At 45.5% G+C, this 24,886-nt stretch overlaps 1 protein-coding gene across 4 annotated transcripts in view; it reads left to right on the top strand.

Annotated features, from left to right (window-relative positions):
* The window catches only part of LOC125328998, a 45,672-nt gene that overhangs the window by 5,113 nt on the left and 15,673 nt on the right, over positions 1-24,886 (top strand). The window lies entirely within an intron of this gene.

The following is a 24,886-nucleotide window of genomic DNA, read 5'->3' as shown; positions in this document are numbered from 1 at the left end:
AAGACCCTCAGACACTGAGCAGAGACAGCTCCATTCAGACCTAGCACAGAAGTGATACACATTAGTTTCTAGCCTGTTGGAGCTGTTGTGTCATTTATTTGCTGGCTTCCTACCTTGTTGCAAGGACAACTTGCCTACCATTCCCTCTATTCAAGTCTTTGCTTGTCTTAAGGATCTTTACATCTCAAGCATCTTTCTCAGTAAGCACACCTTGTAGAGAGGTCTAGAGGCAGAGCAGTGGGTCAGGGTTTGGCTGGAGCGGAATTAGCACCAGCCTTGGCTGGTACTGGATTGAAGCTGAGCCCCCTTGACCAACAGGATATCAGTGCCTGGGGATATTAATCAGCTCTGTGCTAAAATACTGCTGTCACTCATGGTGGTGTGGCTGATCCTTCCAGCCTGCTTCTAGGAGTAGACAGAAGGAACCCCTTCCAAGAGGAGGTCTGTCTTGGAAGACCCTTTTCAAGAAATGCCTTATAAGTGCCGGGGAGGTGACTGCTTCTCATAAAGGATCGATAGAGTTTCACTACTAATCTGTGCTGTGGTAGTTTAGACTGAAAAAAACCCCTCAGGCCTGAACTGAGACCTCTCAATTACAAGAAGATGAGAGCAGTCCCTCAGGAGGCCTGGTTTGCCGTACTTAACTGTTTTGCACTGATGTGCCCCATTTTTTACCACAGCTGTTGCAACAGCTCTGTTCTCTGTGGACAATCAGGGCTCAGGTTTCCACAACACAAGATAACCTGTCAGTAAGCCCCAGTGTGGCACTTCTCCTCCTATTTAAGGGCTCAATTTTAAGGGAAATCGGCGCTTTATGATTGCAGAAGCCGTACCTGCAGTGGGGAGACCTCACAAGACAGTACTTCAGCTTTCCTTAAAGCTCAGTATCACTGAAAACAAGCATCAGCCAAAGTCACAGGAAAAAAGAAAAAGAAAATCTGTTTTTGAAAGAGGAATGGGTAGGCATGGACTCCTTTGTACTGATAAGCAGAGTGTGAGCTAATCAGCTTTTTAAGATTAAGGTGCATAGCTTGCTTGTTTGATCTGCCACTGGAGTTTCGGAACACCTTCCAACAGGTACAGGAAGAGTAGATGTCTCCTTCCTGGCTCTGAGAACCAGGTCTGCTAACTCAACAGCCAGTCCTGTCTTTCGGTGAGGATCCTCTGCCCTTTATTCTGGGTTCTGTCCTTACCTGGGTACCACAGAGCCACCTTCCCAAGGGAGACAGTCATTGCTTGTCTACACAGTGCTGCAATATTTCTGGTCACATGCAGACAGTGGAGCAATAACTCTGCAACACTTTTTGTTCTGGCTCTCAGCACACTCCTCAGGCTTTTCTTCATTCCAGCAGTAGCTTGAAGTAAATCCATAAAACAGAGCTAACCCAGCCAGAAGAAGCTGCAGGCACTAGCATAGCCCACAACCACATCAGCAATCCTGTTCATGCTTACAACAGTGCAGCATACATTAGTGTGTACCTTGGATATCTTTTTGTACAGGATGGCTTTTGACCTCCATGGGAAGAAGCTCCCTACTCCCCCTGGCCTGTCCAGAGAGATGAGAGTCAAGAACTTTATTTCCTCTTTGCCTAAGAGCCATTCTTTTACCTGTATCTCACCTCATATAAAGACCGTCAGAGCACAGTCCTTTTTGAGTGAAGTAATTTTCAGGTCAAAACTCCAGTTATGCCTCAAGCTAACACTACCTTAAAGAGCAATCCCTTTGAAGGATGTATAAATGCCATACAAATCAACTCAAAGTTCTTGTAATAGGAAAGGCAGATGAGATTTATATATCTGGAGAGATGGTCTGCTACTTTCAGATGGAAATTAGAGAAACAAGGCAGGTTGGCCCCTAGGTAGGTACTTATTAAGGGGCAGATTTCCATTTGCTTTCCTTGCTGGATTGTTTTGAAAGATGCGAGCACCTATTTTTGGTGAAATGTTGAAGCACATTCTGTGATAATATGGCTGTGACTTTTAAGGTGCTGAAGACGTTTAAGAATGAGGCTTTTGTGCTGTTCACTGGTGAATCTGAACATGGTTACAAATGCGGATATGTGTTAATAAAGTGGCTGAACTTTTGAAAGGCATACTGAGGTAAGGCCAGGTCAAGTGAGACCTCCACTTTTCCAGACAGTGAACAAGATCATGGTATATCTGGAAATACAACTCTTAGTCCATGGTTCCACCTGCAGGACCATAGTACATCAATTTGTAAAATAGCATTAACAATCCACTTTGGATTATCTCTGTAGATTACCATAATTATTGTATGGTAAACATGTCCGTGTGGAAGAGCCCTCGGCAGCACTGTGCATGTGCAGACTGGCATTTGCCACACATGGTATTTAGCAGATGCATCATCCTGCTGACGTAGGCATAGCTTCTGTAGGTGGAAGCCATGCACAGGGTGTGGTGACAGGAGGTAAGAGGTTTGTAAAGGTGAAAGCTGGACAAGCATGCTGAGATCAAATCTTTTGCTACACACCATCTACAGAACTTCCCCAGATTGATGTGTTACATCCAGTGCCTCTCTCCTTTATGGCAGTTTCCAGCTCCTCAGCCCTGTGAACCAAACTTTGCATTTGCAGCCCCATGCCACTGGCTATCACCATCACTTGCCTCTCTGGGTGCCAGTGTGGCAGCTGCACCGCTGCCTCACGCTGCAGTGCTGGGTGGTTGGACACAATGCTGTGTGCAGTGATGAGGGATGGGCTTCCTGTGCTTCACACATCTTCCACTCGATGGGAATCAGGTGCTCAACTGAGCTAAGACAGCGCCTCGGCTGTGGGATAGTGGGGTCTCACACAGGGTCAAGGTACAGAGGTTTGGGCAGTGAATGCTGCTTCAGGTTGAATTCCTGCTTTATAGCACAGCTCCAGCTCATAACACAGGACTGGAGCAGAGCTGTAATGGGAGGGCAAGTGGCTGTGACTGTGGGGCAGGTGATAGTCCTCCTTCAGCTTCTTCATCAGGGATGTGTGTGGGTCAAAGGATAAGGAGTTTATAGGAAAGCACAGAAAGATGGGTTGAGAGCCTTATCCGGCAACAGAATAGCAGAAGGTGCTCTCTGGCAGGAAAAGGCATTTCTTTAGCAACTAAGAGTGTGTGTAGCAGGGGTGCCTGTGTTTAGGAGTGGGGAGGAGAGAGGAGTTAACAGGAAGGCAGCAGGGTAATGCAGGGGAGCAGGGAACAGGCAGGATGAGGTCACAGCCAGAGCTGATGAATGGCAGTTGTGTGTTGGCTTGGGAAGTCCTTAAGTGGGAGCCCCACATACAAATGCCTGGAGCTTTTGAAAGTCAGCACATCAAGCACCAAAGCAGTAGGTGTGCAGCATGACTCCACATGAGGAAGAGCAAGCAGCAGAATGCCTGGCTCCTAAAGAGGTTCTGCTCTTACCCTGCCCTATCCTCTCTGCCCATTTTGCCATTCCTGCTGCTGTTGGAAATACATAGCATCTGGAAAAAGCAATGCCCTTGTACAGTGCCTTTGGCTTCAGGAGAGTTCCTACAGCGTTGAATTCGCCCCATAGATTTTAATTACTCTCCACTGTGATAGTAATGAGAGCCAGTGGAATTGTACTGATTTTATTTCCTTTTAATTTGTTATGATGCTCTGGATGCAGATTAACTTTCCTAGCTCGATACATTTATTGATCCATCCTGCCTCGTGTTGCAGTAAATGGCTTGAAGAGGCAGCTGATTTCACTGTAGCTTCTCCTGGTAGCTCTGTACCACATGCAGTGTCCTCCTCGCTCCTGCAGTAGCCAAAATCATGTATCTTTGCTAGCTTCTGAGCAGGTTTTTTTCATCCATGTAAATGAGGATAAACACTAGCCTAGGGTACTGCTTCTCTATATGCAATAGTCCAGCTTCCTTTCTGTTTGATGTACTGACTATGAGGACTGATTTGTGATCATTTGGTGCAGATGAGCCTACTCCTAGGCCCAGCACACAGGGATGGTCCTCACTGACTGGAACTGTCCTGCAAGGAGAGGAGAGCTGCAGTCAGAGGTGTCTTCCAGCAGTGCTCCTTCAAGTACACATCTGTCCAGGAAGCCTTTGGCAGTGGCCAGCCTCCTGTCCCCATGCCCATGCCCCTGCTGAGCGTGGCTGATGGCCACAAAGTAGTTGTGGGGTGTGGAGCAGCAGGAAGACTCTTAACTTCACAACCTTCCTCCCAGTGAGGGAACCTGACAGCAAAGCTGCTTGTGTTGGACTACACCCTACTGAGGGATCCTCCTCCACTTTATTTGGAGAAAGACCCAGCACTCCTTGATGCAAAGTATTTAATGTCTTTTTTTCTCTACTCTTACATCACTGAAGTTATAATGGGGATGAGCCTGAGTTCTCTCCATACAAAGCTCTAACAGAGGTTGAGATCAGGAGGCTAATTGTAACAGGCATGACTGCAAGATAATCTGCAGTCTCATTAGCAGGAATTTGCTCCACAGACTCAGTGACACCCCTGGCTCAGTGGAGCCAGGCTGGGTGTGCCAGTGCATTGGTGCAGGTGCATGGCCAGCCCCAGCCTGGAGCCACCTGCTATCTCTGCACCACACAACCTGCTGCTCCCAGCTGCTGGTGGCTTTCTGGGCCTGGCTGCAGACCTGGTGCTCCACCTAATTGAGTCAGCTCACAGAGCAGTGCAGTTCTTGGAAGCAGTAGGGGCATCTTCTGTTCCCCATGGTGTTCCTATCCTACATCATCTTGGATAGGAGAGATCCAAAGAAGAAAGAGAAGTTGGACTCAGCAGTCCTGCATCCCTCCACGTGCCAGCCCATTGACATAGACTGCAGCAGGAAGCCTCGTGTTCCAAGGCTCATCTTAGAAAGCTTCCTCATCCTCAGCCATGCTCGAAACACTACTTTGTGGTATTCTAACTTTGTGTGTCCTTACAGCATGAGGCTGCTGTGCCACTCAAGTCCAGAGGGACACTGACTGCATTGCATGAGTGTCACATCATCAACCAGAGGCCATCGGGTGTACAAGTGCAGTCATTGCACTGCCAATGAGTAGCCCAGCAGCTCAGTGGTTATTATCTGGTTGCTGATGGTGGTTATCAGTGCCTTGGAGGCATTCCTTGGAGCAGAAACTGAACCTAGGCCAGGGTAGTTTTGCCTGAAATTAAAGTCTGAACAGTCCCTTCAGATGTGAAATGTTACTTGCTTCTCTTGCAAAATAGTCCACCAGCTCTGTGCACAACTTAAATGCACAGGAACATGTGTACTGACCCTGCAGCACTGGGCAGGATAAAGCAGTGAAGAGGTAAATATCAGTTTGTCATGTCACGTCACACAGCTGTCTCCAGGACTTAGAAGCCTATATGCAATTAAAGCAGCCAGGCAATTAACATGAAAACAGTTGAGTCTGGTCTTAACCTAGTGCATGTCAACATGGCTGTTGCAGCTGCAAGGAAGCCTCAAATTTATCTGAATGGGCTTGCCCTTACACCCTTTATCTCTACCTTGCAGAATATGCATTTCCAAACTTTGTCATGTGTAATTTGTCCATAGAAGCATGGTGGCAACAATCTTCTTTTTTTCTTGATCTCCAAAGATATCCTGTGCACCTACCTGCCAATATCCTGCTTATGTGGGCCCCAGAACAGTGAGGAACTGCTCTCACCAGCTTCATGGAAGATACTGGGCAAAATATTTGGAAAATGCTTTATGGAAGATCAGAAAATAGCATTAAGCAGAAAAACTGAGGTAAACTGGGGCACAGTGAAAAGTCAGATACAGAGGATTAGATCCCAAACCTCATCATCCTAGGGAGTTTGGAGCAGAATCCTGCAGACCCTCAGCCATGGACACCCATCATGCATTAGCCCAGCAGTGTCACTATGTCCTTGTACCTGGCAGCACTTCCTCAGGATACTTGGCATTCATTTAGGAGGAGCAGAAGCTTTGGGGCCTAGTGATTCACCAGAGAAGGTGCCTATGCTGTCTTAGGCAGAGCAGTACAAATACACATTTTTGGCTTAGTTCCACCATATCCTCAGAGAAAATAAAAAAAGCATTTAGCTTTTCTTTTTGCTGTATAGACAAAGCCAGGTTTCACACTTAGCTGGGCCATCAGTGACACTGATGATGAGTGTGCCTTTAGTACACCACCACTGAAGGCAGAACTGGAAGAAAGACTCTTTTGCTCCCTCACTTGTACCCCAGGGAAACATATGTGTCTCTTCAGGCAACTTACAGGCTCTTTTGTGATCCCAGCCAGTCCAGTGTCCCCAAAATTCTAGCCAACTCAATTTCATCTGTTTTATATCTCTTGGGTTAAAAAAGCCAAAAGAACAAACAAGCTTAAGAGAAATATCAATGTTTTCCTACTCTTGATTTACACCATTTGCCTTCCTTTCTGTCTGGAATGAGAACTAGGCTGCTTTGTGCCCTTCTCTAACTTTCTTTCACTGTTTAGGCTGGGAAATGAACTCTATCCCAGCCAAAACCAGGTGTATGTTTGAACAGGCTTCAGCTTCCCCCCTTCCCCAAAAGGGTTTGCATTGAAATGGACTTTTTATATCTCTCTGAAAAAAATGGGTTTGTATTGGAACCAGTGAAACTCTTGCTTCCCTACTTCTTTTGCAGTCCCTACCTCACAGAATCACTTGAAAGGAAACAACATTTCCTCCAGGATTTGGGGTTTTGTGGTTTTTGTTGTTGGTTTGGGGTTTTTTAATAATAAAATCCTTTACTCTCACCTCCCAGTGGGAATTCCCTGAAGTACTCTCACCTGAGTGTACCTCAGGGACGATGCCTTGCTTAGAAAAAATGCTATAAGTACCAGCTGGTCTCCTGAAGGAACAAAGAAAAGGAAGCCACATAGCAACTGCTGTTGTCTGGCAGGTCAGAGGGCCACTGTGCCTCCTAAACCAGCTCCCAAGGCAATTGTGCATCATCACCAGCCAGGTGCCCTTTCCAGAAGAGAACAGATGACTGCTTAAAAAAAAAAAAAAAAAAAAAAGAGAGAGAGAAAGAAGGAAGAGAAGAAAACAATGATGAAAGGTCAAAAGCAGCTGCTTTTGACAGAACCGCACACACAGTTATGCAGGGTAAAGAGAGGCATGTATGGGTCATGGACTGGTCTTCTGATACCACAGTCCTGTCCTTGCCCACATACCTGCATTTCCTTGCCGCTTCAGAGGGGAAGGCACAGTGTCCCTCAAGACAGCTGGGCCATGCCAGCTTGTGCTCAAACAGTGGCTTGGAGCTCTCATACTTGAGCACAGGTCTCAGAATTAAGTTAATTTCAAGTAATTACAGTTCAGTTTTAGGAAACCTTACCTGACTTTCCTTGGTTCTCAGAGACTGAGAGTTCTTGCAGATGCTGGAAGGTAGTTTTATTTTGGCCTCTTACAGATAATAGAGCTGAAACACAGGAATTGGAATGTCTTGTCTGGGGAGATCTGGGACCAGACATCAGTCTCATATGTTACCAAGTTAGTTTGTTCACAGCATCTCCCATTCACATTGTTTGTTCACAACATCTCACATGCAGCTGTGAGAGTTACAGTATTTGCTTCATTCACACACTTCAGAATGAGAAGTCACAACTTCAGTTTGTGGCTTCTCCAAATGATCTTAACCTCTGTCCACAAAAAGCTCAGGAGTGTAAATCAATGTCCTGTGACCTCCCACAGAGAGGCTATTAACAGACAGCAGGAAGAGAAAGTGCTGCCTCCATTTCAAGGCAAGGGCAAGTTGGCTTTAATTTTTAAAACACTTTCACAAGTGATTGATGAAGCAGTATTTTTGGAGAGGAGAGCAAACTGGCAGTCTTCTGGTGCTATGTCAAATGTCTCATGATGCCAATGGTACATCAGAGTACCTTTACCAGCATACTTCAGACACTGAGGCCTTGCTAAAATCATCTGCTCTGGCTGAAGCAGGAATGGCATCTGAAAGTAAAATCTGGCTTGAGGAAATAAGCAAGGCATCGTGATCTCTGTATTCATTAGGATCTTAAATCAAAGGCTGTCTTGTGTCCAGCTGTCTCAATGATCTAGAGGTGCTGTACCATCAGCACCTCACAAATTCCTAGGTACCTGGTGGGAGACAAAGGAAAGCAATGCAAGCTGGAGCTGAGAACAGATCTGGCTATGAGGCCAGTTTCCATCATCACCAGCTGGAAAAAGTGATGGACTTCAGGGAAGGTCTGGAAATGTGGATAGTGGAGACCCCATACCAGCAGCTGTGAAGCAGGAGCATGTTCATTGCATTTATCAGGTTCTCCTCTTTCTTTATTAACTACAATTCCTCTGACCTCTGCAGGAGGACATACAGGAAGAGGAGCATCGGCCATCTTATTACAGTGCCTGATTTTGTTGCTGCTTTACATGTTTATAAAAGGTTTTGCCATTGACATCAGTGGAGTTGAAAAAGAGCTCAAGTGGGACCAGATTAAGTTAGCAAGATTCTGTTCCAGGGCTTCTGACATGCTTCCAAAATCCAGCCTTGCCTCTGCCCAGGCTGTGGGTAATTTGATTCTGCTGATGCTGACAAGAGCCCCGAGCAACAGCAGAGATTGCACCTCAAGATCTGCATACTCAGATGGTAGTGCCTATTTCTTAGCGTACCAGGCTGATTTATTTTCATACATAATGATCAGAAAAGCAAGCCAACACCCTCAGACATCCCTAGCTCGTGGTGAATATTGAAAAGCAAACATGATTCCAGTAAGAATTGTGAAAAATGGAGCCATTATATTCTGCAGAAGTTGATGGCTGAAGCAGAATGTTTCATGCCCTGGCAAATATCAGTGACATTAGCAGGCTGGCTTCCATTTGAGAGATGTGGGTGATTTTCACAGCCGGATGACCTCAGCACCAGGAACCAGGGCCTCTCCCTTCACATGGAGAAAGCCCTTCAATCTTTAACTAGCCAATCTTTGACTTCATCTTATTTAACGATTTTAGGCACTGTGCAGTGCTAAAGAGGATCTTGCTGAGCTCCTATTACCTCAGCAACAGCTGATATGTAATGAATTATTCAAGACAAGCCAGTTCCTTCATCAATTTTAATAAATCAAGTTTTCCACCATGTTCTCAGCAGTGCTGCTGGCTGGGATATGATGAGGTAAGCCCATTATTTCTTGGGGCCTTTTTCGTTTGGTCCAGGTTTACATACCTGAGGGCCTTGATAACAACCAAGGGATTAGCAGCAGACAGTGCTAATTTGGGGTAGATCTACAGTGAGCAGAAGAGACAACAGAATTCCCCCATCTCTCAGGAGATCACAAAGCTGTCTTTGCACAGGGAAGATGGCTTTGCATCTACAGAAACAGACTCAGCTGCTACATGCTGACCCCCAGAGCAGAGTGTAGCCCTTCAGGCAGATGGCCTGGACACCACAGCAGCTGAGAGGGCACTTACCTTCTTTCACACAGACTCAGTCTCATGGAATTGTTCCTGCGCCTCTAATATTTCTCCTGAGCAGGCACATTGTGGTGTTTATGAACCAACCCCATTTAGGAAGTACCTGTGTGGATCAGCCATCAATGTAACACATGCACACATTGCCAGGCACAACTATTAATGCATACACAACTACTAATGTAAACACAAGCAGCATCTCTCCTACACTGCAGAAATCCCATCCAGGCTGTTGATAAACTTCACAGAGCAATAGCTCCCACCGAGCTGAGCTGGTGACTGTGGTAAAGCATCTTTCCCTGAGCTTCTGCTCAAACTCAACAACAGAAAATGCTTCCTGACATTGAAGCACTTGTGGCACTTTCTCTACATCTCTTGAATAGCCAGGAACACACTTCTCTCTGTTCATTATCAACCTCAAAAGTGCTCATTCTGTTTTTTGCTTCTCTCCTGGCCACATGGGAACCAAATTCATAATGGAGTCAAAGGCAAAAAGGTGCTCTACATCTCCTGTAGAATTTAATTTTATTACATTGTGCTGCACTGCATAAAGAGGTGAGAAAGGAGGAAACGGGTTTTTCTCTTCTCCTCTGTAAACTGCAGGTTACTTGGGGTAGGGTATTTCTCCAGCCTGGGCTTTGTAGAGAATGTAACACTTACGGTCCTTATCTCTCCTGTACACAAGACATGCAGTTTGTACTGGAGAGAAGCAGAGCGTTCAGCCCAAACCCATTTCTACTGTGGCTGCAACCAGCTCTGACTCTTCCTGTATTCAGAGAACTTACATTGTCATGAGGACATGATCAGATAGCTGCACTTTACAGCACATGCAAGGAAGGCAGAAATCTCCATAGGTGCTTTTGTCATAATGTATTTTAGGAGAGGGAAGATGAATTGCTGAGGAGGAGAGAGGCTGGACATAAGCAATGCTAAGAATGAATTGCTTACAGTCCTGGTGATAAATTCAGGCACAGGTTAGTTCCAGAGCATCTAACCTGCAACATGTCTGTGGTGCATCTCATGATTGTGCTGCTGGTGAGACATCCAAGCACAGCAATTTATCCACAGAGCTGGCATCAAGGCTCAGTTTGATTGATAGATGAAAGACAGACCTTGCTAAAGGAAGGTCACAATTATGAGAGATTTATTGATTTGCTCTTTGGGGATGGATCATAAAAGAATAGCACCTAATTGTGAGAACTATGAGGGTGGCTCCTCCCAGTGTATTAAATAGCAATAGCCATGTATCTGTGTTTCAAGAAGTGGGAGGGATATTTGCAGATCCTGCAACCATTGCACCTGCTGGCTCTTCAAGTCTGCCTCACACAGACATAGGGCTGTTTCCCATGCCCAAGCCATTCCCACTAATCATCACAGCCCCCACTTCATTTTTGGAGTGACACCATGCTATTTTTAGGACTCAAAGTATTTCAGCTCCTTTATACCATCATTAATCCTGAAGCTCTTTAATTCTCCCTATATCTTTTTCCCCCCCTTATCAGTTTTGCGCAATTCTTAGCTTGTCATTTTTATTTACTTCTTTCCCAGTGTTTACACACATAACATGCTTGTTTTCACTTTCCCAATAAACAAGAATCCTGGGGTTTTTTCAAACCAATATATTTACTTTCCTCAGCCACAGGATTATGGCTATTTGAACATATAGGGAGGAAAAAAAGTTCCCAATTATCATTTGTATTTTTCTACTCAAATTTCCCTTTATTACGTGGCTCAGTTGTTTTCAGCTCTCTGAAGCTGACATTTTAGAGTTGTAATGAGGGATAATTGGTTTGTACTGGGCTCTGTTTGCACACAGCAAATGTAACTGTGGAGTGATCATTGGTAACTAAGCAACCAGTTATGTGTTATTTCTGTGATCAATTCCTTGTTATCTGTCAAGATTAAGTCTAACACAGCACGCGTCCACAAGGGATACAACAATTTGTGGAGCTAAGAACCCATCATCTAAAAGACTAAGAGCAACAGCAGCACATGGCTCCTCACTTACTTCCCTGACTGCAGTCTCTTAGAGACACAAAACCTTTCTCTTTCAGTGGATGGGAAAGCTTAATGGTCTTAGAGTCTTGATGGTTAATGCAGAAGAAGTTCATTGGTTGCCACATTTTATTCCTGCAATGCAGGCAGTGACAGCCAACCTATATTTACCCTTTATCTGTTAAAGCAAGTTGTTAATACTCAGAGGCTCTCTTTGCTATTCAGAAGGCCACATGTGACAGACTTGAGTTGCTTTGCTCCTACATCCTAGAAGGTCACCCAGCAATGGTCACTGCAGGGGAACTTCAAAAACCCTTGAATTTCTACTCTCATTCCATGTCAACATTTTTTTCTTCTTTTTAACTGTGGGTAATACTCAGCAACTTCAAAGGCTTGGAAAACTCCTAGTCAGGAAGCAAGCAAGGATGGGCATCTCTGGGAAGGAAGGCGAGGTAGAAGCCAGGCAACGTGGGCAGGTTGAGACAGTAACCTTGGAAAAGGAGCACAGTCCCATTGCACCTAAACAGGAAGGGCAGAGTGGGTCCCATAACTGTATCTTTTTTCACCCAACAGGCCTCAGAGAAATCTGTAGTACCAACACAACTCTGATGTCACCCAAGAAATAAAGCCAAGCAGATCAGGACAAGCACACACAGAGCCTAAGCCAAGTAAGGGCCAAGGCAAGAGCTTAAATGCAGCTCCCAGGCCAGTGGGTGGCAGGAGCAAGAGTGGAGGTCCTGGATGAAGCTGGTCAAGGTAATTAGAGGCAGCTGTACAACACTCCTCAGCCTAAGCTTCGATCTGCTCTGCTACCCAAATTCTGTTCCAGAGGAATCACTAGGAGACATTTCATATAAAAGAAATCCATTTTAGCTTCATGCAGGAAAGAAAACGTGGTCCATCTGGAGCGGGTTGTAACAACTCTTCCATCACTGTCTATCTACAGCAAATGTTACATGGTGCTTAGAAAGAAATCTTTAGAAGCTCCATCTCCAGACTCAGTTTGCAACTTATCCTTGTTGCTGCTTGCTGAAAGGAGCCATATGGATTTTGTACTGAACGTTGCATAAATGCTAATATGCAAGTATATTTAGAGATGGCATATGGGTAATAGTAAATGGAAATAAGTGGGTTTTTTGGTTCAGATTACACAGCCAAGTTCAGTGAAACAGATGTGCCAGTGGGTTAGCCAGGAAGCTTCATTATCTGGAGTCCCAGGTTCAGATCTTGATATGGGTTTTTTCTGCACTTGCTTGTGCTGGCTGACTTTTTCAACAGAACTAATGTTTGCCAGCAGATGTAGAAAATCTTGAAGACTTCAGCCATTGTAAAAAAACCCCACAACATACAGTCTGATCTGGATTATATTTTAGACCAGTCAGAGGCAGCAATCTTTATTCTCTGGGGTCCTGTAGGTACAAAGGTACCTGTCAGAGTTATTTGCATCAATTTAGAAAAGTTACATTGTAGTCTAGTAGCTGACAGAAGAGCCTGCTATAGCTAGTAGATGTAGGAGATTGTTTCACTTTTTTTTTTTTTAATCCTTGCAGAACACCAGAAAGTCCTGGGTATGTGGGAGTTTGTGGGCTTCAGTGCCCTCTCTTTGAGGGAGGGTGACACGATTCATACTGGCACAGTGTGTCACAGCTCCTGTTGTGCCTGCCCCAGTCAGGGAGCAGGAGCTTCCTCTCTGCCCAGGCAACAGGTATTTGAGCTGGATCTGAAAGTTCTGGACTGAGTCCCATCTGGCATCAGATGAGCTGATATCTGCACAGTAACTGGCTGTGTTAAATAATCTCCTGTTTCACTCTTTTCTGTTTTTCAGTGTTTGCAGAATTTACTCATGGAGCCTCAAGCAAAAAAAAAAATCCAAGTTGAGATAGAAATTTCTCATGAAGCTGTAGATAAGGCATCCCCTTTGATGATAATACTACAATTTTATCTACTCTGATTAAAAGGTGAATTAGATTTAGACCTCCTATGCACAAAGGAAAAACGACAGCATCCTGACAGATTTTAACAACTTGCTCAGAGGTTGTCTTACAGCTAATCCACTGTGGTCACTCCAGTTCCCTCTTCTGTCACAGCCTGCTGCCTCTTTTTTACAGCCTTGCCTGCACATTAAACAGCAGCCATAAAGCATTTTGCCACTGGTCCTGCCAGCTGATGAGTCCTTTTTAAAGCCTACTCATTGCATCGCGTGCATTTCTCTTTGCATAGGGAAGTAGTTAGCTTTGAATGTCACCCAGTCCTATGGAGGCAAGTGGGAAGATGGATTATGTTGGCAGCAGTCCATCCATCTGTTCATCTGCCAACACTAATGTTTAGCTTTTCAAGCTCCCAGTTGTCTTAAATAATGCTGACCTACAGGATCTGGGGTGGGAAAGGTCACGTAGCTCATTTAGTCTTCCATTTCTTAAGTGGTAATTAAACTTTCTGAGGTGTTATAGCTCCATGCAGGGATCGTTGATGGCCAGTACTTACGAGGTTGAGGTTAAATTCTTTCCTGAGATGCTGTGTTGCATGAGACTCTTACCATGATGTTGGCTGCAGCATTTCTACTGTATCTTCTCAGAATACTCCTTAAAGAAGGTGTTTACAAAGGATTCATGTCTGTTTCCCATGAGGGATTAGATGTCTGCATAGACAATGTTTCCTCTTTTTGATTGATATTATGAAGTTGTATCAATAGAGTGGTTTTGCTTCCTTGCTGTGGAGTGTTCAGCTTTGGGTAGGTGTGTACACTTTGTGACAGCCACCAAGGCTGCACACATTCGGTGCTGTGTTATTATGAAAAAACCCTGGCTGGTTGCCCTCAGCTCTGCCTTGCTGCTCTTGGTTCAACTTTTAGCACTACTTTGGTAAAATAAATGTGCATGCAAGGGCTGTCATCAGCTACTATGATCTGTGTCTTATTTTTTCCTAGTTGTGAAAAAAATAAAGGTTAACAAGAATGTAGTGACCTTCATTAGGCTCTTGGAATATTTTACAAAATGGCGTGGAAGTAATGATACCTAACTCAGGCTGTGAGAACCCAGAGTTGGTTGGGAGCTGCCAGCTTCAGACCCTGCAGCAAGTTACTGGCATAAGAAGTGACATGGAGTGTCTTGTGATTCTGGATCCGGGGTGGGTCTTCACGCTTAATGTCATGAGGTCTATATGATGTCAATATTCAAGACCAGCAGCACATGGAGAAGGGATCTGATTCAGTATCCTTCTCCCTCACTCTCTTAGGAAGAGCTGCAAAATTGCTGCATTTATTCTTAATTTTCTTCACCGTGTTACATGTGCAGTTGCAAACCTGCACTGCATAAAGATGGAGCTTGCACAAAGTATCCAGTACATTTGAACAAACAAAAACATTTTCTTACAGCTGGCTTTAAGCAAAGGGGTGTGTCCTGCCTCCTCTTCCATCACCTTTCACGATAGTGTAGGGTCTGGTAGAAAACCAAAAAGAAAGAGTCCCATGGCAATATTGATAAGTTAGAATATATAGATGTGGTTAGGAATATCCCAAGAGTACATGTGTTGGTATTAATCAGTCTTGGAATTTGTTTCTTAATGATGACTTTAAAACATCTCCAGTAAACCATGCATGACACGATGTCTCTGGGGGAGACTCGTGTGTGGTGAGAAATCCCATGGATCTTTACTGCCTCCAGTCTGATCTCTCCAAATCCTGTTCCTGTGGGGTCACCTGGGCGTTAATGCCCAGCTGGGGCCGAATACAGCCCAGAGTGATTCTCCTATCTTGAATGCATCTGATGTGTTTTTAAGTCTTGATATTGTGACCTGAGAAACCTTTGGTGACCAGCTGTTTAGGGCAAATCACATTTGGAAAGCTGTCCTGTGGAATGTGTGCTCCTCCCAGCATGCTGGGATTTGTCTCTAAAGACATTTCCCCATGCATCTCCAAGTGGAAGAACCCAGAGCCCAGTGCAAATGCCATTTCTGCTCAGCCCTAAGCTGCCCTGGGCAGTTCACTGCCTGTTGTGTCTCTGCAGTCACAGAATTGTTTGCAGAGAAGTAATAGCTGCAAACGCAGTAGAACAGCAGTTCCCCACAGGCAGAAATCCTATTTCAAGAAGCTTTTATGTTCCTATCACCTTCTGTCTCCCAGTGCAATAAACCAATTCCTGTCCTTGTCTGTTCCTACCAGTTTGTGGTGGTACCTCATTTCTTCCATCCATAGCACTCACAGTACTCCATCCCCTTGCTCCTGGCTGGGGAAAAGGCAGGACACTGCAGCTAGGTCTGTGCTCTCCACCCTGGCCAGCAGCAGGTCAAGCAGAGCACTTAGATGTGCTAATTGCAAGTCACAACATTTCGTACAGGAAAGACATCAGCTGGAGTTTTCTCCAGCCATCAGTGTTCCTAAAGCCTCTCAGACAGGCAGGCAAGAGGAGATAGAAAAAGAAAGTCCAAGTAATTTCCATAGCTAATTGAAATGGAGGGGAAGGGAAGAGGTGCAAATCCAACTTGAAAGGGCAGCCTTTGCCTTTGATAATCAACTGGGAAAAACAACTTACTGGAGCACTGAAGAATATGAAACAAAAGCAAATAAGTGATGCTGACAGTCTGATCAAAGGGTTGCTATACAAGAGAGACCCTCTGTCAGTGCTGGTCCGGCCTCCATGTGCTTAGGAACCTTGCCCAGTAAATTCGATGAACAGCTACACGTAATGTAGAGAGAGGAACTGAATTTTTCTCCTGGGATCTGTTCCTGATGTAAAGTGCTTTCAGACTCTGTAGGCCATTAGAACTAGGGATATCAAAAAATGCAAAAGAGAGGAGCAGGGTAATTTTGTTTCTGGTTCCTGAGGTCACATGGAGGCAAAGGATCTGAACCCACAAGTAGAGGGAAAAGCTGACACGTCCATTGGATCTGATCTACACTGGGGCATTTACTGGCTAAACTGTCTATGTAATGGTATTGCTATAGATAATGCTCCCCTGTGGATATCATTCTTCTGTAATAACAGATCCAAACCAATAAAAATTTTCTGGATTAAGAGTGCCCATCAGGTGATGGAGTGATACATGCCTAGAGTGGTACTACTCTTAGGAATAAAAGGTTCTTTAGTAAATTTGTATGTACTCCTAGACATAAAACAAAGCAGAAAATGTAAGAGTCTTAGATGGAGAGCATACTCTAAAAGTTGCTATTCATACTGAAATCATCCCCCAAATAAGGCATCTTGCAGTTTGTGCACTCCTCGGTGGACTTAGATAAATAGCATCTGTAGAGAAAGAGGGAGTTCCACTGGAGCTTTATCACTTCTTCATTGATGTGTCACCAACCTGAATTAGGAATGATTTTCCCAGAGAAAGGAAGGTCAAAGAAAGAAGTGTTATTTTAGGAAGATGGCTCCTGAGCCCCAAATCCCAAGAACACTTGTGCAAAGTGAAAGGACCCAATTGTGACTGGAGCACAGCCTGTTGTTTCCAGCAGTGGCTTGGTTGGGATGAAAGGTGAAAGCTTTCTCTAAACTGCGCATTGCAAATTAGGAAGCTGAGAGAGAGCCCATGACACCACCTTCAAAGAGAGGATAGCACTGAGCCTCAGGGAAATAGAGCAAAAAACTGCAACAGCGGCTTTTCCATGCTTGAAACGGTTCTGGAGAGGCAAGGGGTTCCCAGTGGCTATCGAAGCAGCTGAATGAAATTGTCACTTGCGATAAGACATCCTGAGAGCTGGGGAAAATCCTGGCTTTGTGCCCACTGGCACAGGTCCAAGTAATTTCACTGGAGCCAAGATTGTTATTCCGTATATGAAATGAATTGCCAGAGTGAAGCTGCAAAAGTAATGCCTAGTACTGAAATCTACTTGCAGCACTGCACCTCTGCACCAGAGCCCTGCTGCAAGCAGGAGTGTTTGCACTGGCTCTGGAGAACACTGTGCTGTTCTTGTAGGAGGCAGGAGGTGTGAAGTGCCACTAAATTCACCAAGTATGTCACATAACTGCCCCTTTGTGGGCAAACTCACTTTTTTTTTTGACCCACTTTTTTTTTTTTTTTTTTTTGCTAGCTTTCCCAGGATTCCCACCAACACCAGGGACTATCCATCAATATCACCATAGCAACAAGAAGTCATTAATGGTATCCTGCCTATTGACAGTCAGAATCTACAGGGTGCTGAGCTGGGTGGCAAGCCATCACCATCAGTTTCAATGAGAAAGGAAAGAGCTCAGGGTCTCTGTGGAATCAATCCTTTCATTCTCCGTCCTCTGCATCTCCCCAGAGAAGTCCTGCATTGTGTAATGGCAATAAGGGACACATTTCTTCCCTTAGCAAGTTCTGCGCAGTGTGTGCTTAGGGGACTGCTGCCAGGAAAAGATGGGGCTGGATTTGTTGCACAAGTAGGGATAAATGTGCCTCTCCTGGGTTTGTTTGCACGGGGCTGTGGTTCTGAGAGACACTTTACATTGCAAATAAGCAACTTATCCTGTAAACCTCCAGGGAGTTCAGAGCAAAGCAGGAGGCTCGGGGGCCAGGAAAGGGGAATGGCAGGCTAAACTGTGCGGAGAGATAAAAGACATGTCATATAATTCTGCTAAATGGTGAAGGAAGGGAAATTCTCAGCAGGTGTAAATTAGCATTGACAAGCGATACTGATTTACACCCAGCTCATGGTCTGGTCCACAGTTTAATCAGCTGAAAAGCATCAGCATCTGAAAGGGAAGGGGTTGTTTAGAGAGGCCCATGGGAGGAGTTGAAAATCTGCAAAAAAGAAGAAAATAAATTCTCCTTGGTAGGTAGGGAAGAGCTTGTGATGTTCCGTGGGACTGATGCAGAGGCAGAGCCTGGCCAGCTGCACCAGCTCCCTGTCAGGACTCCCACTGCCTCATAGTGGGCAACAAACATGGACCTTCTGAGGATACATCCCTCAACTGAGACAGGTGGTGGGCACAGTCCTGCCTGGTTTTCTGTAGAAGCATTGCCGAGTGCCTCCAGAGCCAAAGGAACAGGAAATGTTACTGCTTGTGGCCATCCATGCCAGGCCAGGACTACTGGTGCTGCTGGCACACATTTCCTCGTGGCAAACCTGCCTCTGCCAACAGTATGCCAAAGTGCCTGACAGCTTTGGGATGTAACCAAGCAAGGTTGACCAACCAAGTGTCGGATGAGATCATATGTCTCCTTTACCATCCTCAACATCTCCTTTCTCCACCAGACCTCCTTCTGATCTCACATGCGTTGCTGGCATGGAAGAACTCTGCTCATCCACCTACCCTAAGCTTTGGGGAGTGCTGGAGTGGCTTCCAGTGCAGAGTTAATGAACTGAGATCAACAGAATTAAGTAGTGGGGCTTTTTTCCCCACTAGTGAGATGAGAGCCAAGGTTTATATTGCCTGGTTGGAAAGATTGATGCAGTAAGCCACTAGTGCACTCAAAGTTTAACATTTGTGGCTGTGCTGCAAAAACCGTCTTCCTAGTATAAGGAAGGGAGTAGAAACTTTTGACGTACAGCTTATTGTTAGAATTGGGGTGTGATTTCTTTCCTCTGCCCTATGCATTTTAAAGATTAGGCTGAGACTCTTGGGACAATCTTAGAACAAGGAAGAAGGAATACCTTCAGCCACCCTGAAGGAGCCAACTGCATAGGACTGGTTTTCTATTGTCCTTCTGGGACTGGTGGAAGCAGTGTAATTGGGCATGGGAAATGCTATGTTTCTATGTGCCCTGATGGTCATGTGTTGCTGGTTCAGCCAGGGGTATTTCCACCTTGAAAGAAATCCAGCATCATGACTGAGGCCCTGCAAATCATGAGATTAAATCATTAGTTAAATGGCGATATTAAAAAAAGGACTTGATTTTATTTTTTCCATCAAGTGTGACTTGGCTTTTTACCTCTTTCTTGCCAGAGAGTGAATGAAAATTGTGAGTTGAAATGTGCAAAAGATGACAACATTCAGCTGAGTGCTTAGGTGAAGGCTCTGTTGATCCTCCTCACATGCTGCAAGGGGAAGGGAGCAGCCAACCCTTTCCTGCTACTGGCTTGATTTACTTCTCAGTTCTCATATTTAACTGACCCATTGTGCCCTTCCTTTTCTGCACTGTCCCTTCTGCCTTCCTCAAACACATGCAGAGAGGATCAAGACAGTTTTAGATGATCTGAGGTGTAGTTCCCCACCTCTTCATTTTTCATCTGCAGACATTGCCCATCTGTGTTGCTCTTTCCAAAAGGATGTGCCATTGATCACAGCTGGAGGCAGAGCACTGGGCTGGCAGTACTGGGCTGCCTCACAAAGGCATGCGAGTCATTGACTGAGCGTAGCAGGGCTGGGCTGGGGCACACCTCTGGCAGCTGGGAGCCAGAGGAGAACAGTCTGGAGCTGGCACTGGGAAGTCACAACTGATGCTGGACCCTTTGCTGGGACTGAGCTTCAAGTCACAACCCTAACCTTTTCTTCTCCCAGCCTCCCAAGAAATAACAAATTCACTTGTAGCCATATTGCAGCCATTTTCTGCAGTTAGTGCTGATGTTATACCTATGAAGAGTGGGAATTTGAAGGAGAAGTGGAGGTGCCAGATTGTAAAGTGAGCTGACATATGGCTTTATAATTCCCAGATATCTCACAGGGGGATGGATAGGTTTTCCTGGCTCGGGTTTGCCTCTGAGAACTGCCTGTGTCTTTGCCAGGTATGGAGCAAGGTCAGAGCCTGTGCTCAGACCATGTCTATTCCTTAAGGCCAGTAGTGAGTGCTGTGTGTGTATGCCAGGATCAAGGTGGGTGATGGTCAAGATCTGCTCTGCATGACCCAAAGGCCTGGGAATGCTTGGTTCATGGTGTCTACACAGGTCAGGGGAAACCACCTGGGTCCTGAACATCAGCTAACTCAAGCCTGAGCATTGTCTCTGCTTGGTTATAACCCTGTGGACTCCTTCTCCAGCCATAGGAGGGGAGCAGAGTGGCTCACAGTGTTACAGACAAGGGCAGCATCTGTCAATCAGATGTACCCTGCAGGTTCATGGGTGCTGTGAGTGATCTGTCCCACGAGAGGACTTCATTGCAAATGAGACTTGCTTCCTCCTGAGAGGGAGTCATCCAAAGGAGCTTTGTGGTCAACCAGGGTGTTGAATCACTGAAAGCTTGGCAGATGGTGGGTGTTGCCATCTCTTGGGATGCTTCACAGCTGATGATGACAAGCAACTCCAGCTGGGACACTTGATGGGGGTGTCACACTGGTGACAGGAGCATTTGTTACAGAATCAACCTACTCAGCCTTCCTTTGCTGCAAGATGAATGTTAATCCTCTCAAGCTCCAATCCCTCTGCTGCATCATCATCAGGACTGTTGGAGCAATATTGTCCAAGAGATTGAGTGGTGCATTGGTGAGACAAAAGGGTGTACTCTTTCCCAAAGCAAGGAATCAAAAGGGAACACAGGACACCTTGCAAGAATGCTACCTGAAATCAGTGTGCTGGAATGCCTGTCCTTGGAGGTAGGCTGGAAGCATCATGTCATCACAGCCTTTTTGAAGGAGGAACACAAGGAGAAGGAAGCTGCTGAGACTAAGAGAGCAGCCAGAAAAATTCATCAAAGGCGCTGCTGCCAAGTGCACAGGTGTGTGGAGCAGTAGGGCTTCTCAGGTGAAACCTTTTATGTCAATAAAAATAGTTCCCAAACAGCTTAAAAATCCCACAGAACAGAAGCCAAGAATACTTAAGTGAGTCGATAAAATGTTGAGAGTGGCTTTTTCACTGCCTTGAGACTATTTCAGAGCCAATCTGACCCAAATAGAAGCTCACATGAAGTTATGGTGATTCCTACACTCTCCCTGTTGGAACTGAGCTGATCCATACCAGGATGTTCATATGGTGATGAACAGATACTGTGGACAGATTGTTCTGTGATACATCTGGCTGGCACATGTGTACCCTGTGGGCTGCTCCGACCAGCCAGCCCTGACCGTGGCCAAGACCAGTTTTTCTGGACAAGTTGTTAACAACAAGTTGTTGTGTGGAGTGCAGTGAGATGGAGGAAGACTTGGAGAAGCAAGAAAGAAATCCCAAAAAGGATTAGGAAAAGAGATGTGAAAGGAGGAGAATGGCTAGACAATATCACTTGGCAAAGCAAGCAGCTCATAACACAGCAGAATTTAATGCAATTGCCTGTGCTCTCAGCAACCTCTTGATCCTGGGCTGCACTGGGTCTTCAGGGGTTTCCCATGCCAAGCTGTCTCTGGGACTTTGTGGTTCCTGCTTATGTTTAAGGTGAGAACACAGGGACTATAAATACAGTGAGCAGACTATGAAGGTTATTTTTTTCCCTTTATTACCTGGCCTTGAAATCAATCTGGCAGTCGTTCCTCTTGTTAGCAATCCTGATTTATGCCATGCAGTGGACAATGAAAGCAGTGATAATACTGTAAACTCAGGGAAAGTTATGGTTAGCTGTTTACCCTAGGAAGGAGAAGAAACCCAGGAAATTGTACTAGTTTAGGGAACTACTGTGGCTGTACTTCTCCTGCTGCAATTAACAGACACTATATAAGCCGTGTTCCTGTTTCAGCTGCTACAACAGACAAAAAACGCCCCAAGAAATTTAACTACAATCACCTTATCTTCATCAACCAGTTTCTGCAGCACAGCTCTGGTTAAGAGGACAGGTAAGAAAGCAAATACAGCCAAGGCACCTTTCTTTTTCTTGTTAACCTCTAATATGAAAAAAATAAAACATCTGGCATTCTTTCTCTTGATACTGTTGGTGTTCTGCTAAGCAGCTGAAGTGATGTGCATGACATGGAAGTAGGCAGATCATGCTGTGACCATGAGGTTAGCTGTATCAGATAGCACAAAACTCACAGCAGTATCATAGCTTGCTAAAATCCTTTGTATAGCTCTTTGAAATGTGCTGTTCGCATCCCTCTATCTGGCTGGATCTCTGAAATAAAAGGGAGATTGTAGTCCAGAATAAACCAACCTCTGTTCAGTGCTGCAATTTGCAAAACCTAATTCAGAACAAATAGAATAAAACACGAAGGTTAGTGTAATCTCTTATTTCAAGATGGAGTAAGGATCTGCAGTTCTTCCCCTCCCTTGGAAGTAGGAGTTTGGTGTGATGGCCGTGACTCGGAAGCTCATTTGCTTCTGACTGAGATATTGTAAATGTGAAAAGTGGAAAATGTACCAGTCTCACTTGATGTCTCTGATCAAGCAGGAGAGGCCAGACAATAGCAAGCTGCTCTCCGCCATTTCATGGAACAGAGGTCCATGTTTGGTAAGTCTATAGAGCAAATCTTGCTGCAGTGAACTCTGCAAAGCAGCACCAGCAAACCTACTCAGCCCTGCCAGATTTGGTGACCTCTTTTCCTGAGGCCTTGTGATGCTCTGTGATCCCTTGTCCTGATATTCCTGGAGTCCTTGAACATGGTCTTCTCCACAGTGCTTTTCATCAGCAATGAGCTACTTATCCTATGCCTGCCTGCTTCATCGTCCTGACACTTCGTCTGGTGCTTTGCTGGGAAGGTCAGCCAGGCAGAACGGTTCTGATGTGTTTGGGAAGAAATAATTTATCCTTCAAACTTTAATCCTTGAGAAATAAGTTCTTGGGGGGGATTTTACAGGAAAATTAAGGTTAGTGGCAAGTCTCCAAGCAGGCACTTATCAAAGTAGTGAAGAAGTTGATTAAACACAATCACGGGGTAGAAAATAAGCTGAGCACACATTGCCCTTAGTCTTATGCTCACTTAAGGCATGAGGCTCATAACCACTAGAAGCTTTTCAGTCCCTGAGCAGGGGAACAGGGAAATGTTTCACGGATAGTGTGATTGAGGAGCAGTGATGTGCTGCAGCAGCAGCCAACACTGATCTCTGCTTTGCTATTTGGCCTGGAATAAGTCAGAATTGTCCTGGAGGATTGCTGGTCTAGAATAAAGCCTGAGCTTTGGGTAAGTATGGACAGGATTGCCTGGAAGTACCCAGGTGCGTAAACAAAGGAGCGTGGCATCAATCCACAGTGCTCACATATACTGGGGAGTGATAAAGACCTGGCAACTCAGTTCTTGGTCTAACTGGAGGAGAGCAGAGGATACATTAGGGCTGCTGTGTACCTTTAGGAGAGGGTAAATTAGGACCCAGAGTTGGGTGACCATGTAAGAAATCCGCATTTCCTTCCTTCCATTGCCTCACACTTCTGTGACCATTGCAATTCAATACCTGGAATCACCTGCTGTAGCTACAGCATGTACTTACAGCTCTGAAGTGCTGGGAGGACAAACTTTCATGTTGCTGTGGTTCCCAGTGTTTCTTTGTTGGTGATCATATAAGACTGCAGCTAAATACTCTGTATGTACTGTGGGCCTGCAAGTACATGCTCAAAGGTCATCTCTAGCATATCAACCAAAAGCATATTAACTTGTTTTGGGTTTTTTTCTGTCTCCATCTTGTGCTCTCCTCCAGCAGACTGCCTACAACAGGCTTGTGGCCATGTTACTTGGGAGCTGAGTGTGCAGGCACATGTTTTGTATCATGGGTGTCAGTGGCCTGACAAATGCAGGCATCTGAGCTGAAGCAACGATGCTGTTGCTGTGTGCCATGGAGCACAAGAACAGGGGAAGGAGGGAGAAACACTCAGTGTTTCCTGGTTACAGGCCAGGTACAAATTACCTGGTGTTTTAGAGAGACTGCTGCTTTTCTCCTGCTCCAAGCATCCCTGAGCAATGGGGAATGGAGGCTGTGCCTCAGCCAGTCCCCTGTCCAGGTCATGACTCAGGCAGCAGCTGCCCAGGGTGCTCAGGGAAATTAGGTTTAGCTGCCTGACATGCTGTGCACAGCCCTCAGGGCAGTGACATGGGGGAACAGGCAAGATCACAAGAGTTCAGTAGGAAAGAGATAGTCCTTCCGAGAGTGAAGTGACAGGGAAGAAAGGTGCTGCTGCCTGAGCTGGCTGTTACAGGATCTCCACAGCTGCCCTGCAGGCATTTGGGGGAACAGAACTCACTGATTTCTGAGGCTCCCTCTCACTCCAGCCAGGGCACCAGACCCCCTTGCACACCCACCTGTGAGCTACATCCATGTGCACCTTTGCTCTGAGCTCTTCTGGAAGTATCAAAGGGACTTCCTGTGTCCAAAGTGTTCTCTTAAACCGAAAAAATCACTTTACAGAGAAAGAAAATTCACCCCTGATGGGTGACAAATATTAAAATAAACTATTTGGAAGCAAAATTCCCATCTTCCTGTACTTAATCCAGTAAATTTTGGTGCTTGCCTATGTTTCCGCAAACTCTGCTCAACCTCCTCTGTAAAGTCTCTGTCTCCTGCTGTCTCACAGCCAGCTGTGGCTGTTCTCTATCTTCTCTGGTTCCTCCACTCTGCAAACCTGCCTCTGGCTCCTGCTCTCTGTCCCTCACTCTGCCTGCCCTACTGAAGTGACTTTTGCCATCCCACAGACATTTTCTGGAAAATCCTGCCCTGACAAAGCAGCAGCAGGTCCCTGCTGCCTGGCAGTGCTTGAGAGCACCGGCACCTTCCACGGCTGCTGGGGGAATGGGCCTGTGCTGTTCTGCA

Source organism: Corvus hawaiiensis, chromosome 7, assembly GCF_020740725.1.
Source record: "Corvus hawaiiensis isolate bCorHaw1 chromosome 7, bCorHaw1.pri.cur, whole genome shotgun sequence".
Taxonomy (NCBI): domain Eukaryota; kingdom Metazoa; phylum Chordata; class Aves; order Passeriformes; family Corvidae; genus Corvus; species Corvus hawaiiensis.
The sequence above is the reverse complement of the archived record's forward strand: the minus strand, read 5'-3'. Positions and strand labels throughout refer to the sequence as shown.